General features: G+C 48.3%; 7 non-coding genes across 7 annotated transcripts; all 7 read left to right on the forward strand.

The window, feature by feature from the left end:
* The first annotated feature begins 2,342 nt into the window (after positions 1–2,342).
* On the forward strand, positions 2,343–2,415 carry TRNAK-UUU (transfer RNA lysine (anticodon UUU)). Its single transcript has one exon. It is a non-coding gene; the product is annotated as a tRNA-Lys (tRNA).
* Positions 2,416–3,102: 687 nt separating this feature from the next.
* TRNAK-UUU (transfer RNA lysine (anticodon UUU)) lies at positions 3,103–3,175 on the forward strand. The gene has a single exon. It is a non-coding gene; the product is annotated as a tRNA-Lys (tRNA).
* Positions 3,176–3,862: 687 nt separating this feature from the next.
* Positions 3,863–3,935, forward strand: TRNAK-UUU (transfer RNA lysine (anticodon UUU)). Its single transcript has one exon. It is a non-coding gene; the product is annotated as a tRNA-Lys (tRNA).
* Positions 3,936–10,858: 6,923 nt separating this feature from the next.
* On the forward strand, positions 10,859–10,931 carry TRNAK-UUU (transfer RNA lysine (anticodon UUU)). The gene has a single exon. It is a non-coding gene; the product is annotated as a tRNA-Lys (tRNA).
* Positions 10,932–11,618: 687 nt separating this feature from the next.
* Positions 11,619–11,691, forward strand: TRNAK-UUU (transfer RNA lysine (anticodon UUU)). The gene has a single exon. It is a non-coding gene; the product is annotated as a tRNA-Lys (tRNA).
* Positions 11,692–13,138: 1,447 nt separating this feature from the next.
* On the forward strand, positions 13,139–13,211 carry TRNAK-UUU (transfer RNA lysine (anticodon UUU)). The gene has a single exon. It is a non-coding gene; the product is annotated as a tRNA-Lys (tRNA).
* Positions 13,212–13,898: 687 nt separating this feature from the next.
* On the forward strand, positions 13,899–13,971 carry TRNAK-UUU (transfer RNA lysine (anticodon UUU)). The gene has a single exon. It is a non-coding gene; the product is annotated as a tRNA-Lys (tRNA).
* The last annotated feature ends 116 nt before the right edge of the window (positions 13,972–14,087 follow it).

Below are 14,087 nucleotides of genomic sequence, written 5' to 3' on the forward strand. Positions count from 1 at the left end.
TGGTAGAGCATCAGACTTTTAATCTGAGGGTCCAGGGTTCAAGTCACTGTTCGGGCGCTTTGAGGTCCTTGAGCTTCTGATTGGGCAGTCTTTATGCACATCTGCCAGGAACGCTTACTGGACCAGAGAGATGAAATGTCCTAGGGGACGGGAAGCCAACCTCCCCCCTCGAGGCTCTTGGAATCTGCACCAGAAATAAAGGTGGCTGAAGGTGATTGTTTGACCAACTGTTTCCTGCCATAGAACCTTGTCTGTGGTAGCTTACCTGGGCTCCCGTAAACAATCTGCGACTGGCACACGCTGCTTGATCTTCTCTTGCCTATAATCCAGAGTGGATTCTACCTTATTTTTTGGCCTGCGTTTCCTCTGCTGGACCTGGCATCATGAGGCTAAAGGGGAACTTCATTTGTAACCCAGTCACTGATTAAGAATACTGGAAGTGTCTTGGTCCAGGACTTAAGGAAGCCGTTCGGGCAGTGTCTTTTTGCAAGGCCCTTGTTTCCGGTGAAAGAGCATTGGCCTGTAGGTAAAAGTAAGCCAGAAACTGGACTGGACCCTATCTGCATGCTTACAGGTTAGATTCTCCCTTTTATCTTCAACCTGTCCTAGAAAATTAAACGGGAGAGGACGATTGGCCAGCCTGGGCAAGCCAAATACTTGTGCTTGGGAGATATGGGATATGGGATATGGGATATGGGATATTAAATGGGAGAGGACGATTGGCCAGCCAAATACTTGTGCTTTCAGGCTGAATGCTCTTTTTCCACCATAGATGTCAAGATTCAAACAGCTTTGGACTCTTCTGGTGGTTGATTTTTCAGAGCCCGGATAGCTCAGTCGGTAGAGCATTAGACTTTTAATCTGAGGGTCCAGGTTTCATGTCCCTGTTTGGGCGCTTTGAGGTCCTTGAGCTTCTGATTGGGCAGTCTTTATGCACATCTGCCAGGAATGCTCACTGGACCAGAGAGATGAAATGTCCTAGGGGACGGGAAGCCAACCTCCCCCCTCGAGGCTCTTGGAATCTGCACCAGAAATAAAGGTGGCTGAAGGTGATTGTTTGACCAACTGTTTCCTGCCATAGAACTTTGTCTGTGGTAGCTTACCTGGGCTCCCGTAAACAATCTGCGACTGGCACACGCTGCTTGATCTTCTCTTGCCTATAATCCAGAGTGGATTCTACCTTATTTTTTGGCCTGCGTTTCCTCTGCTGGACCTGGCATCATGAGGCTAAAGGGGAACTTCATTTGTAACCCAGTCACTGATTAAGAATACTGGAAGTGTCTTGGTCCAGGACTTAAGGAAGCCGTTCGGGCAGTATCTTTTTGCAAGGCCCTTGTTTCCGGTGAAAGAGCATTGGCCTGTAGGTAAAAGTAAGCCAGAAACTGGACTGGACCCTATCTGCATGCTTACAGGTTAGATTCTCCCTTTTATCTTCAACCTGTCCTAGAAAATTAAACGGGAGATGACGATTGGCCAGCCTGGGCAAGCCAAATACTTGTGCTTTCAGGCTGAATGCTCTTTTTCCACCATAAATGTCAAGATTCAAACAGCTTTGGACTCTTCTGGTGGTGGATTTTTCAGAGCCCGGATAGCTCAGTTGGTAGAGCATCAGACTTTTAATCTGAGGGTCCAGGGTTCAAGTCACTGTTCGGGCGCTTTGAGGTCCTTGAGCTTCTGATTGGGCAGTCTTTATGCACATCTGCCAGGAACGCTCACTGGACCAGAGAGATGAAATGTCCTAGGGCACAGGAAGCCAACCTCCCCCCTCGAGGCTCTTGGAATCTGCACCAGAAATAAAGGTGGCTGAAGGTGATTGTTTGACCAACTGTTTCCTGCCATAGAACCTTGTCTGTGGTAGCTTACCTGGGCTCCCGTAAACAATCTGCGACTGGCACACGCTGCTTGATCTTCTCTTGCCTATAATCCAGAGTGGATTCTACCTTATTTTTTGGCCTGCTTTTCCTCTGCTGGACCTGGCATCATGAGGCTAAAGGGGAACTTCATTTGTAACCCAGTCACTGATTAAGAATACTGGAAGTGTCTTGGTCCAGGACTTAAGGAAGCCGTTCGGGCAGTATCTTTTTGCAAGGCCCTTGTTTCCGGTGAAAGAGCATTGGCCTGTAGGTAAAAGTAAGCCAGAAACTGGACTGGACCCTATCTGCATGCTTACAGGTTAGATTCTCCCTTTTATCTTCAACCTGTCCTAGAAAATTAAACGGGAGAGGACGATTGGCCAGCCTGGGCAAGCCAAATACTTGTGCTTTCAGGCTGAATGCTCTTTTTCCACCATAGATGTCAAGATTCAAACAGCTTTGGACTCTTCTGGTGGTGGATTTTTCAGAGCCCGGATAGCTCAGTCGGTAGAGCATCAGACTTTTAATCTGAGGGTCCAGGGTTCAAGTCCCTGTTCGGGCGCTTTGAGGTCCTTGAGCTTCTGATTGGGCAGTCTTTATGCACATCTGCCAGGAATGCTCACTGGACCAGAGAGATGAAATGTCCTAGGGGACGGGAAGCCAACCTCCCCCCTCGAGGCTCTTGGAATCTGCACCAGAAATAAAGGTGGCTGAAGGTGATTGTTTGACCAACTGTTTCCTGCCATAGACCCTTGTCTGTGGTAGCTTACCTGGGCTCCCGTAAACGATCTGCGACTGGCACACGCTGCTTGATCTTCTCTTGCCTATAATCCAGAGTGGATTCTACCTTATTTTTTGGCCTGCGTTTCCTCTGCTGGACCTGGCATCATGAGGCTAAAGGGGAACTTCATTTGTAACCCAGTCACTGATTAAGAATACTGGAAGTGTCTTGGTCCAGGGCTTAAGGAAGCCGTTCTGGCAGTGTCTTTGTGCAAGGCCCTTGTTTCCGGTGAAAGAGCATTGGCCTGTAGGTAAAAGTAAGCCAGAAACTGGACTGGACCCTATCTGCATGCTTACAGGTTAGATTCTCCCTTTTATCTCCAACCTGTCCTAGAAAATTAAACGGGAGAGGACGATTGGCCAGCCTGGGCAAGCCAAATACTTGTGCTTTCAGGCTGAATGCTCTTTTTCCACCATAGATGTCAAGATTCAAACAGCTTTGGACTCTTCTGGTGGTGGATTTTTCAGAGCCCGGATAGCTCAGTCGGTAGAGCATCAGACTTTTAATCTGAGGGTCCAGGGTTCAAGTCCCTGTTCGGGCGCTTTGAGGTCCTTGAGCTTCTGATTGGGCAGTCTTTATGCACATCTGCCAGGAATGCTCACTGGACCAGAGAGATGAAATGTCCTAGGGGACGGGAAGCCAACCTCCCCCCTCGAGGCTCTTGGAATCTGCACCAGAAATAAAGGTGGCTGAAGGTGATTGTTTGACCAACTGTTTCCTGCCATAGAACCTTGTCTGTGGTAGCTTACCTGGGCTCCCGTAAACAATCTGCGACTGGCACACGCTGCTTGATCTTCTCTTGCCTATAATCCAGAGTGGATTCTACCTTATTTTTTGGCCTGCTTTTCCTCTGCTGGACCTGGCATCATGAGGCTAAAGGGGAACTTCATTTGTAACCCAGTCACTGATTAAGAATACTGGAAGTGTCTTGGTCCAGGACTTAAGGAAGCCGTTCGGGCAGTATCTTTTTGCAAGGCCCTTGTTTCCGGTGAAAGAGCATTGGCCTGTAGGTAAAAGTAAGCCAGAAACTGGACTGGACCCTATCTGCACGCTTACAGGTTAGATTCTCCCTTTTATCTTCAACCTGTCCTAGAAAATTAAACGAGAGAGGACGATTGGCCAGCCTGGGCAAGCCAAATACTTGTGCTTTCAGGCTGAATGCTCTTTTTCCACCATAAATGTCAAGATTCAAACAGCTTTGGACTCTTCTGGTGGTTGATTTTTCAGAGCCCGGATAGCTCAGTCGGTAGAGCATCAGACTTTTAATCTGAGGGTCCAGGGTTCAAGTCCCTGTTCGGGCGCTTTGAGGTCCTTGAGCTTCTGATTGGGCAGTCTTTATGCACATCTGCCAGGAACGCTCACTGGACCAGAGAGATGAAATGTCCTAGGGGACGGGAAGCCAACCTCCCCCCTCGAGGCTCTTGGAATCTGCACCAGAAATAAAGGTGGCTGAAGGTGATTGTTTGACCAACTGTTTCCTGCCATAGAACCTTGTCTGTGGTAGCTTACCTGGGCTCCCGTAAACAATCTGCGACTGGCACACGCTGCTTGATCTTCTCTTGCCTATAATCCAGAGTGGATTCTACCTTATTTTTTGGCCTGCGTTTCCTCTGCTGGACCTGGCATCATGAGGCTAAAGGGGAACTTCATTTGTAACCCAGTCACTGATTAAGAATACTGGAAGTGTCTTGGTCCAGGACTTAAGGAAGCCGTTCGGGCAGTGTCTTTTTGCAAGGCCCTTGTTTCCGGTGAAAGAGCATTGGCCTGTAGGTAAAAGTAAGCCAGAAACTGGACTGGACCCTATCTGCATGCTTACAGGTTAGATTCTCCCTTTTATCTTCAACCTGTCCTAGAAAATTAAACGGGAGAGGACGATTGGCCAGCCTGGGCAAGCCAAATACTTGTGCTTTCAGGCTGAATGCTCTTTTTCCACCATAAATGTCAAGATTCAAACAGCTTTGGACTCTTCTGGTGGTGGATTTTTCAGAGCCCGGATAGCTCAGTCGGTAGAGCATGAGACTTTTAATCTGAGGGTCCAGGGTTCAAGTCCCTGTTCGGGCGCTTTGAGGTCCTTGAGCTTCTGATTGGGCAGTCTTTATGCACATCTGCCAGGAACGCTCACTGGACCAGAGAGATGAAATGTCCTAGGGGACGGGAAGCCAACCTCCCCCCTCGAGGCTCTTGGAATCTGCACCAGAAATAAAGGTGGCTGAAGGTGATTGTTTGACCAACTGTTTCCTGCCATAGAACCTTGTCTGTGGTAGCTTACCTGGGCTCCCGTAAACAATCTGCGACTGGCACACGCTGCTTGATCTTCTCTTGCCTATAATCCAGAGTGGATTCTACCTTATTTTTTGGCCTGCGTTTCCTCTGCTGGACCTGGCATCATGAGGCTAAAGGGGAACTTCATTTGTAACCCAGTCACTGATTAAGAATACTGGAAGTGTCTTGGTCCAGGACTTAAGGAAGCCGTTCGGGCAGTGTCTTTTTGCAAGGCCCTTGTTTCCGGTGAAAGAGCATTGGCCTGTAGGTAAAAGTAAGCCAGAAACTGGACTGGACCCTATCTGCATGCTTACAGGTTAGATTCTCCCTTTTATCTTCAACCTGTCCTAGAAAATTAAACGGGAGAGGACGATTGGCCAGCCTGGGCAAGCCAAATACTTGTGCTTGGGAGATATGGGATATGGGATATGGGATATGGGATATTAAATGGGAGAGGACGATTGGCCAGCCAAATACTTGTGCTTTCAGGCTGAATGCTCTTTTTCCACCATAGATGTCAAGATTCAAACAGCTTTGGACTCTTCTGGTGGTGGATTTTTCAGAGCCCGGATAGCTCAGTCGGTAGAGCATCAGACTTTTAATCTGAGGGTCCAGGTTTCATGTCCCTGTTTGGGCGCTTTGAGGTCCTTGAGCTTCTGATTGGGCAGTCTTTATGCACATCTGCCAGGAATGCTCACTGGACCAGAGAGATGAAATGTCCTAGGGGACGGGAAGCCAACCTCCCCCCTCGAGGCTCTTGGAATCTGCACCAGAAATAAAGGTGGCTGAAGGTGATTGTTTGACCAACTGTTTCCTGCCATAGAACTTTGTCTGTGGTAGCTTACCTGGGCTCCCGTAAACAATCTGCGACTGGCACACGCTGCTTGATCTTCTCTTGCCTATAATCCAGAGTGGATTCTACCTTATTTTTTGGCCTGCGTTTCCTCTGCTGGACCTGGCATCATGAGGCTAAAGGGGAACTTCATTTGTAACCCAGTCACTGATTAAGAATACTGGAAGTGTCTTGGTCCAGGACTTAAGGAAGCCGTTCGGGCAGTATCTTTTTGCAAGGCCCTTGTTTCCGGTGAAAGAGCATTGGCCTGTAGGTAAAAGTAAGCCAGAAACTGGACTGGACCCTATCTGCATGCTTACAGGTTAGATTCTCCCTTTTATCTTCAACCTGTCCTAGAAAATTAAACGGGAGATGACGATTGGCCAGCCTGGGCAAGCCAAATACTTGTGCTTTCAGGCTGAATGCTCTTTTTCCACCATAAATGTCAAGATTCAAACAGCTTTGGACTCTTCTGGTGGTGGATTTTTCAGAGCCCGGATAGCTCAGTTGGTAGAGCATCAGACTTTTAATCTGAGGGTCCAGGGTTCAAGTCACTGTTCGGGCGCTTTGAGGTCCTTGAGCTTCTGATTGGGCAGTCTTTATGCACATCTGCCAGGAACGCTCACTGGACCAGAGAGATGAAATGTCCTAGGGCACAGGAAGCCAACCTCCCCCCTCGAGGCTCTTGGAATCTGCACCAGAAATAAAGGTGGCTGAAGGTGATTGTTTGACCAACTGTTTCCTGCCATAGAACCTTGTCTGTGGTAGCTTACATGGGCTCCCGTAAACAATCTGCGACTGGCACACGCTGCTTGATCTTCTCTTGCCTATAATCCAGAGTGGATTCTACCTTATTTTTTGGCCTGCTTTTCCTCTGCTGGACCTGGCATCATGAGGCTAAAGGGGAACTTCATTTGTAACCCAGTCACTGATTAAGAATACTGGAAGTGTCTTGGTCCAGGACTTAAGGAAGCCGTTCGGGCAGTATCTTTTTGCAAGGCCCTTGTTTCCGGTGAAAGAGCATTGGCCTGTAGGTAAAAGTAAGCCAGAAACTGGACTGGACCCTATCTGCATGCTTACAGGTTAGATTCTCCCTTTTATCTTCAACCTGTCCTAGAAAATTAAACGGGAGAGGACGATTGGCCAGCCTGGGCAAGCCAAATACTTGTGCTTTCAGGCTGAATGCTCTTTTTCCACCATAAATGTCAAGATTCAAACAGCTTTGGACTCTTCTGGTGGTGGATTTTTCAGAGCCCGGATAGCTCAGTCGGTAGAGCATGAGACTTTTAATCTGAGGGTCCAGGGTTCAAGTCCCTGTTCGGGCGCTTTGAGGTCCTTGAGCTTCTGATTGGGCAGTCTTTATGCACATCTGCCAGGAACGCTCACTGGACCAGAGAGATGAAATGTCCTAGGGGACGGGAAGCCAACCTCCCCCCTCGAGGCTCTTGGAATCTGCACCAGAAATAAAGGTGGCTGAAGGTGATTGTTTGACCAACTGTTTCCTGCCATAGAACCTTGTCTGTGGTAGCTTACCTGGGCTCCCGTAAACAATCTGCGACTGGCACACGCTGCTTGATCTTCTCTTGCCTATAATCCAGAGTGGATTCTACCTTATTTTTTGGCCTGCGTTTCCTCTGCTGGACCTGGCATCATGAGGCTAAAGGGGAACTTCATTTGTAACCCAGTCACTGATTAAGAATACTGGAAGTGTCTTGGTCCAGGACTTAAGGAAGCCGTTCGGGCAGTGTCTTTTTGCAAGGCCCTTGTTTCCGGTGAAAGAGCATTGGCCTGTAGGTAAAAGTAAGCCAGAAACTGGACTGGACCCTATCTGCATGCTTACAGGTTAGATTCTCCCTTTTATCTTCAACCTGTCCTAGAAAATTAAACGGGAGAGGACGATTGGCCAGCCTGGGCAAGCCAAATACTTGTGCTTGGGAGATATGGGATATGGGATATGGGATATGGGATATTAAATGGGAGAGGACGATTGGCCAGCCAAATACTTGTGCTTTCAGGCTGAATGCTCTTTTTCCACCATAGATGTCAAGATTCAAACAGCTTTGGACTCTTCTGGTGGTGGATTTTTCAGAGCCCGGATAGCTCAGTCGGTAGAGCATCAGACTTTTAATCTGAGGGTCCAGGTTTCATGTCCCTGTTTGGGCGCTTTGAGGTCCTTGAGCTTCTGATTGGGCAGTCTTTATGCACATCTGCCAGGAATGCTCACTGGACCAGAGAGATGAAATGTCCTAGGGGACGGGAAGCCAACCTCCCCCCTCGAGGCTCTTGGAATCTGCACCAGAAATAAAGGTGGCTGAAGGTGATTGTTTGACCAACTGTTTCCTGCCATAGAACTTTGTCTGTGGTAGCTTACCTGGGCTCCCGTAAACAATCTGCGACTGGCACACGCTGCTTGATCTTCTCTTGCCTATAATCCAGAGTGGATTCTACCTTATTTTTTGGCCTGCGTTTCCTCTGCTGGACCTGGCATCATGAGGCTAAAGGGGAACTTCATTTGTAACCCAGTCACTGATTAAGAATACTGGAAGTGTCTTGGTCCAGGACTTAAGGAAGCCGTTCGGGCAGTATCTTTTTGCAAGGCCCTTGTTTCCGGTGAAAGAGCATTGGCCTGTAGGTAAAAGTAAGCCAGAAACTGGACTGGACCCTATCTGCATGCTTACAGGTTAGATTCTCCCTTTTATCTTCAACCTGTCCTAGAAAATTAAACGGGAGATGACGATTGGCCAGCCTGGGCAAGCCAAATACTTGTGCTTTCAGGCTGAATGCTCTTTTTCCACCATAAATGTCAAGATTCAAACAGCTTTGGACTCTTCTGGTGGTGGATTTTTCAGAGCCCGGATAGCTCAGTTGGTAGAGCATCAGACTTTTAATCTGAGGGTCCAGGGTTCAAGTCACTGTTCGGGCGCTTTGAGGTCCTTGAGCTTCTGATTGGGCAGTCTTTATGCACATCTGCCAGGAACGCTCACTGGACCAGAGAGATGAAATGTCCTAGGGCACAGGAAGCCAACCTCCCCCCTCGAGGCTCTTGGAATCTGCACCAGAAATAAAGGTGGCTGAAGGTGATTGTTTGACCAACTGTTTCCTGCCATAGAACCTTGTCTGTGGTAGCTTACCTGGGCTCCCGTAAACAATCTGCGACTGGCACACGCTGCTTGATCTTCTCTTGCCTATAATCCAGAGTGGATTCTACCTTATTTTTTGGCCTGCTTTTCCTCTGCTGGACCTGGCATCATGAGGCTAAAGGGGAACTTCATTTGTAACCCAGTCACTGATTAAGAATACTGGAAGTGTCTTGGTCCAGGACTTAAGGAAGCCGTTCGGGCAGTATCTTTTTGCAAGGCCCTTGTTTCCGGTGAAAGAGCATTGGCCTGTAGGTAAAAGTAAGCCAGAAACTGGACTGGACCCTATCTGCATGCTTACAGGTTAGATTCTCCCTTTTATCTTCAACCTGTCCTAGAAAATTAAACGGGAGATGACGATTGGCCAGCCTGGGCAAGCCAAATACTTGTGCTTTCAGGCTGAATGCTCTTTTTCCACCATAAATGTCAAGATTCAAACAGCTTTGGACTCTTCTGGTGGTGGATTTTTCAGAGCCCGGATAGCTCAGTTGGTAGAGCATCAGACTTTTAATCTGAGGGTCCAGGGTTCAAGTCACTGTTCGGGCGCTTTGAGGTCCTTGAGCTTCTGATTGGGCAGTCTTTATGCACATCTGCCAGGAACGCTTACTGGACCAGAGAGATGAAATGTCCTAGGGGACGGGAAGCCAACCTCCCCCCTCGAGGCTCTTGGAATCTGCACCAGAAATAAAGGTGGCTGAAGGTGATTGTTTGACCAACTGTTTCCTGCCATAGAACCTTGTCTGTGGTAGCTTACCTGGGCTCCCGTAAACAATCTGCGACTGGCACACGCTGCTTGATCTTCTCTTGCCTATAATCCAGAGTGGATTCTACCTTATTTTTTGGCCTGCTTTTCCTCTGCTGGACCTGGCATCATGAGGCTAAAGGGGAACTTCATTTGTAACCCAGTCACTGATTAAGAATACTGGAAGTGTCTTGGTCCAGGACTTAAGGAAGCCGTTCGGGCAGTATCTTTTTGCAAGGCCCTTGTTTCCGGTGAAAGAGCATTGGCCTGTAGGTAAAAGTAAGCCAGAAACTGGACTGGACCCTATCTGCATGCTTACAGGTTAGATTCTCCCTTTTATCTTCAACCTGTCCTAGAAAATTAAACGAGAGAGGACGATTGGCCAGCCTGGGCAAGCCAAATACTTGTGCTTTCAGGCTGAATGCTCTTTTTCCACCATAAATGTCAAGATTCAAACAGCTTTGGACTCTTCTGGTGGTTGATTTTTCAGAGCCCGGATAGCTCAGTCGGTAGAGCATCAGACTTTTAATCTGAGGGTCCAGGGTTCAAGTCCCTGTTTGGGCTCTTTGAGGTCCTTGAGCTTCTGATTTGGCAGTCTTTATGCACATCTGCCAGGAACGCTCACTGGACCAGAGAGATGAAATGTCCTAGGGGACGGGAAGCCAACCTCCCCCCTCGAGGCTCTTGGAATCTGCACCAGAAATAAAGGTGGCTGAAGGTGATTGTTTGACCAACTGTTTCCTGCCATAGAACCTTGTCTGTGGTAGCTTACCTGGGCTCCCGTAAACAATCTGCGACTGGCACACGCTGCTTGATCTTCTCTTGCCTATAATCCAGAGTGGATTCTACCTTATTTTTTGGCCTGCGTTTCCTCTGCTGGACCTGGCATCATGAGGCTAAAGGGGAACTTCATTTGTAACCCAGTCACTGATTAAGAATACTGGAAGTGTCTTGGTCCAGGACTTAAGGAAGCCGTTCGGGCAGTGTCTTTTTGCAAGGCCCTTGTTTCCGGTGAAAGAGCATTGGCCTGTAGGTAAAAGTAAGCCAGAAACTGGACTGGACCCTATCTGCATGCTTACAGGTTAGATTCTCCCTTTTATCTTCAACCTGTCCTAGAAAATTAAACGGGAGAGGACGATTGGCCAGCCTGGGCAAGCCAAATACTTGTGCTTTCAGGCTGAATGCTCTTTTTCCACCATAGATGTCAAGATTCAAACAGCTTTGGACTCTTCTGGTGGTGGATTTTTCAGAGCCCGGATAGCTCAGTCGGTAGAGCATCAGACTTTTAATCTGAGGGTCCAGGGTTCAAGTCCCTGTTCGGGCGCTTTGAGGTCCTTGAGCTTCTGATTGGGCAGTCTTTATGCACATCTGCCAGGAACGCTCACTGGACCAGAGAGATGAAATGTCCTAGGGGACGGGAAGCCAACCTCCCCCCTCGAGGCTCTTGGAATCTGCACCAGAAATAAAGGTGGCTGAAGGTGATTGTTTGACCAACTGTTTCCTGCCATAGAACCTTGTCTGTGGTAGCTTACATGGGCTCCCGTAAACAATCTGCGACTGGCACACGCTGCTTGATCTTCTCTTGCCTATAATCCAGAGTGGATTCTACCTTATTTTTTGGCCTGCTTTTCCTCTGCTGGACCTGGCATCATGAGGCTAAAGGGGAACTTCATTTGTAACCCAGTCACTGATTAAGAATACTGGAAGTGTCTTGGTCCAGGACTTAAGGAAGCCGTTCGGGCAGTATCTTTTTGCAAGGCCCTTGTTTCCGGTGAAAGAGCATTGGCCTGTAGGTAAAAGTAAGCCAGAAACTGGACTGGACCCTATCTGCATGCTTACAGGTTAGATTCTCCCTTTTATCTTCAACCTGTCATAGAAAATTAAACGAGAGAGGACGATTGGCCAGCCTGGGCAAGCCAAATACTTGTGCTTTCAGGCTGAATGCTCTTTTTCCACCATAAATGTCAAGATTCAAACAGCTTTGGACTCTTCTGGTGGTTGATTTTTCAGAGCCCGGATAGCTCAGTCGGTAGAGCATCAGACTTTTAATCTGAGGGTCCAGGGTTCAAGTCCCTGTTCGGGCGCTTTGAGGTCCTTGAGCTTCTGATTGGGCAGTCTTTATGCACATCTGCCAGGAACGCTCACTGGACCAGAGAGATGAAATGTCCTAGGGGACGGGAAGCCAACCTCCCCCCTCGAGGCTCTTGGAATCTGCACCAGAAATAAAGGTGGCTGAAGGTGATTGTTTGACCAACTGTTTCCTGCCATAGAACCTTGTCTGTGGTAGCTTACCTGGGCTCCCGTAAACAATCTGCGACTGGCACACGCTGCTTGATCTTCTCTTGCCTATAATCCAGAGTGGATTCTACCTTATTTTTTGGCCTGCGTTTCCTCTGCTGGACCTGGCATCATGAGGCTAAAGGGGAACTTCATTTGTAACCCAGTCACTGATTAAGAATACTGGAAGTGTCTTGGTCCAGGACTTAAGGAAGCCGTTCGGGCAGTGTCTTTTTGCAAGGCCCTTGTTTCCGGTGAAAGAGCATTGGCCTGTAGGTAAAAGTAAGCCAGAAACTGGACTGGACCCTATCTGCATGCTTACAGGTTAGATTCTCCCTTTTATCTTCAACCTGTCCTAGAAAATTAAACGGGAGAGGACGATTGCCCAGCCTGGGCAAGCCAAATACTTGTGCTTTCAGGCTGAATGCTCTTTTTCCACCATAAATGTCAAGATTCAAACAGCTTTGGACTCTTCTGGTGGTGGATTTTTCAGAGCCCGGATAGCTCAGTCGGTAGAGCATCAGACTTTTAATCTGAGGGTCCAGGGTTCAAGTCACTGTTTGGGCGCTTTGAGGTCCTTGAGCTTCTGATTGGGCAGTCTTTATGCACATCTGCCAGGAACGCTCACTGGACCAGAGAGATGAAATGTCCTAGGGGACGGGAAGCCAACCTCCCCCCTCGAGGCTCTTGGAATCTGCACCAGAAATAAAGGTGGCTGAAGATGATTGTTTGACCAACTGTTTCCTGCCATAGAACCTTGTTTGTGGTAGCTTACCTGGGCTCCCGTAAACAATCTGCGACTGGCACACGCTGCTTGATCTTCTCTTGCCTATAATCCAGAGTGGATTCTACCTTATTTTTTGGCCTGCGTTTCCTCTGCTGGACCTGGCATCATGAGGCTAAAGGGGAACTTCATTTGTAACCCAGTCACTGATTAAGAATACTGGAAGTGTCTTGGTCCAGGACTTAAGGAAGCCGTTCGGGCAGTATCTTTTTGCAAGGCCCTTGTTTCCGGTGAAAGAGCATTGGCCTGTAGGTAAAAGTAAGCCAGAAACTGGACTGGACCCTATCTGCATGCTTACAGGTTAGATTCTCCCTTTTATCTTCAACCTGTCCTAGAAAATTAAACGGGAGAGGACGATTGGCCAGCCTGGGCAAGCCAAATACTTGTGCTTTCAGGCTGAATGCTCTTTTTCCACCATAAATGTCAAGATTCAAACAGCTTTGGACTCTTCTGGTGGTGGATTTTTCAGAGCCCGGATAGCTCAGTCGGTAGAGCATCAGACTTTTAATCTGAGGGTCCAGGGTTCAAGTCCCTGTTTGGGCACTTTGAGGTCCTTGAGCTTCTGATTGGGCAGTCTTTATGCACATCTGCCAGGAATGCTCACTGGACCAGAGAGATGAAATGTCCTAGGAGACGGGAAGCCAACCTCCCCCCTCGAGGCTCTTGGAATCTGCACCAGAAATAAAGGTGGCTGAAGGTGATTGTTTGACCAACTGTTTCCTGCCATAGACCCTTGTCTGTGGTAGCTTACCTGGGCTCCCGTAAACAATCTGCGACTGGCACACGCTCCTTGATCTTCTCTTGCCTATAATCCAGAGTGGATTCTACCTTATTTTTTGGCCTGCGTTTCCTCTGCTGGACCTGGCATCATGAGGCTAAAGGGGAACTTCATTTGTAACCCAGTCACTGATTAAGAATACTGGAAGTGTCTTGGTCCAGGACTTAAGGAAGCCGTTCGGGCAGTGTCTTTTTGCAAGGCCCTTGTTTCCGGTGAAAGAGCATTGGCCTGTAGGTAAAAGTAAGCCAGAAACTGGACTGGACCCTATCTGCATGCTTACAGGTTAGATTCTCCCTTTTATCTTCAACCTGTCCTAGAAAATTAAACGGGAGAGGACGATTGGCCAGCCTGGGCAAGCCAAATACTTGTGCTTTCAGGCTGAATGCTCTTTTTCCACCATAAATGTCAAGATTCAAACAGCTTTGGACTCTTCTGGTGGTGGCTTTTTCAGAGCCCGGATAGCTCAGTTGGTAGAGCATCAGACTTTTAATCTGAGGGTCCAGGGTTCAAGTCCCTGTTCGGGCGCTTTGAGGTCCTTGAGCTTCTGATTGGGCAGTCTTTATGCACATCTGCCAGGAACGCTCACTGGACCAGAGAGATGAAATGTCCTAGGGCACAGGAAGCCAACCTCCCCCCTCGAG

Source organism: Lithobates pipiens, unplaced genomic scaffold (genome assembly GCF_037356315.1).
Source record: "Lithobates pipiens isolate NorthernLeopardFrog02 unplaced genomic scaffold, aLitPip1_a1.2 Scaffold_8, whole genome shotgun sequence".
NCBI classification, from domain to species: Eukaryota; Metazoa; Chordata; class Amphibia; order Anura; family Ranidae; genus Lithobates; species Lithobates pipiens.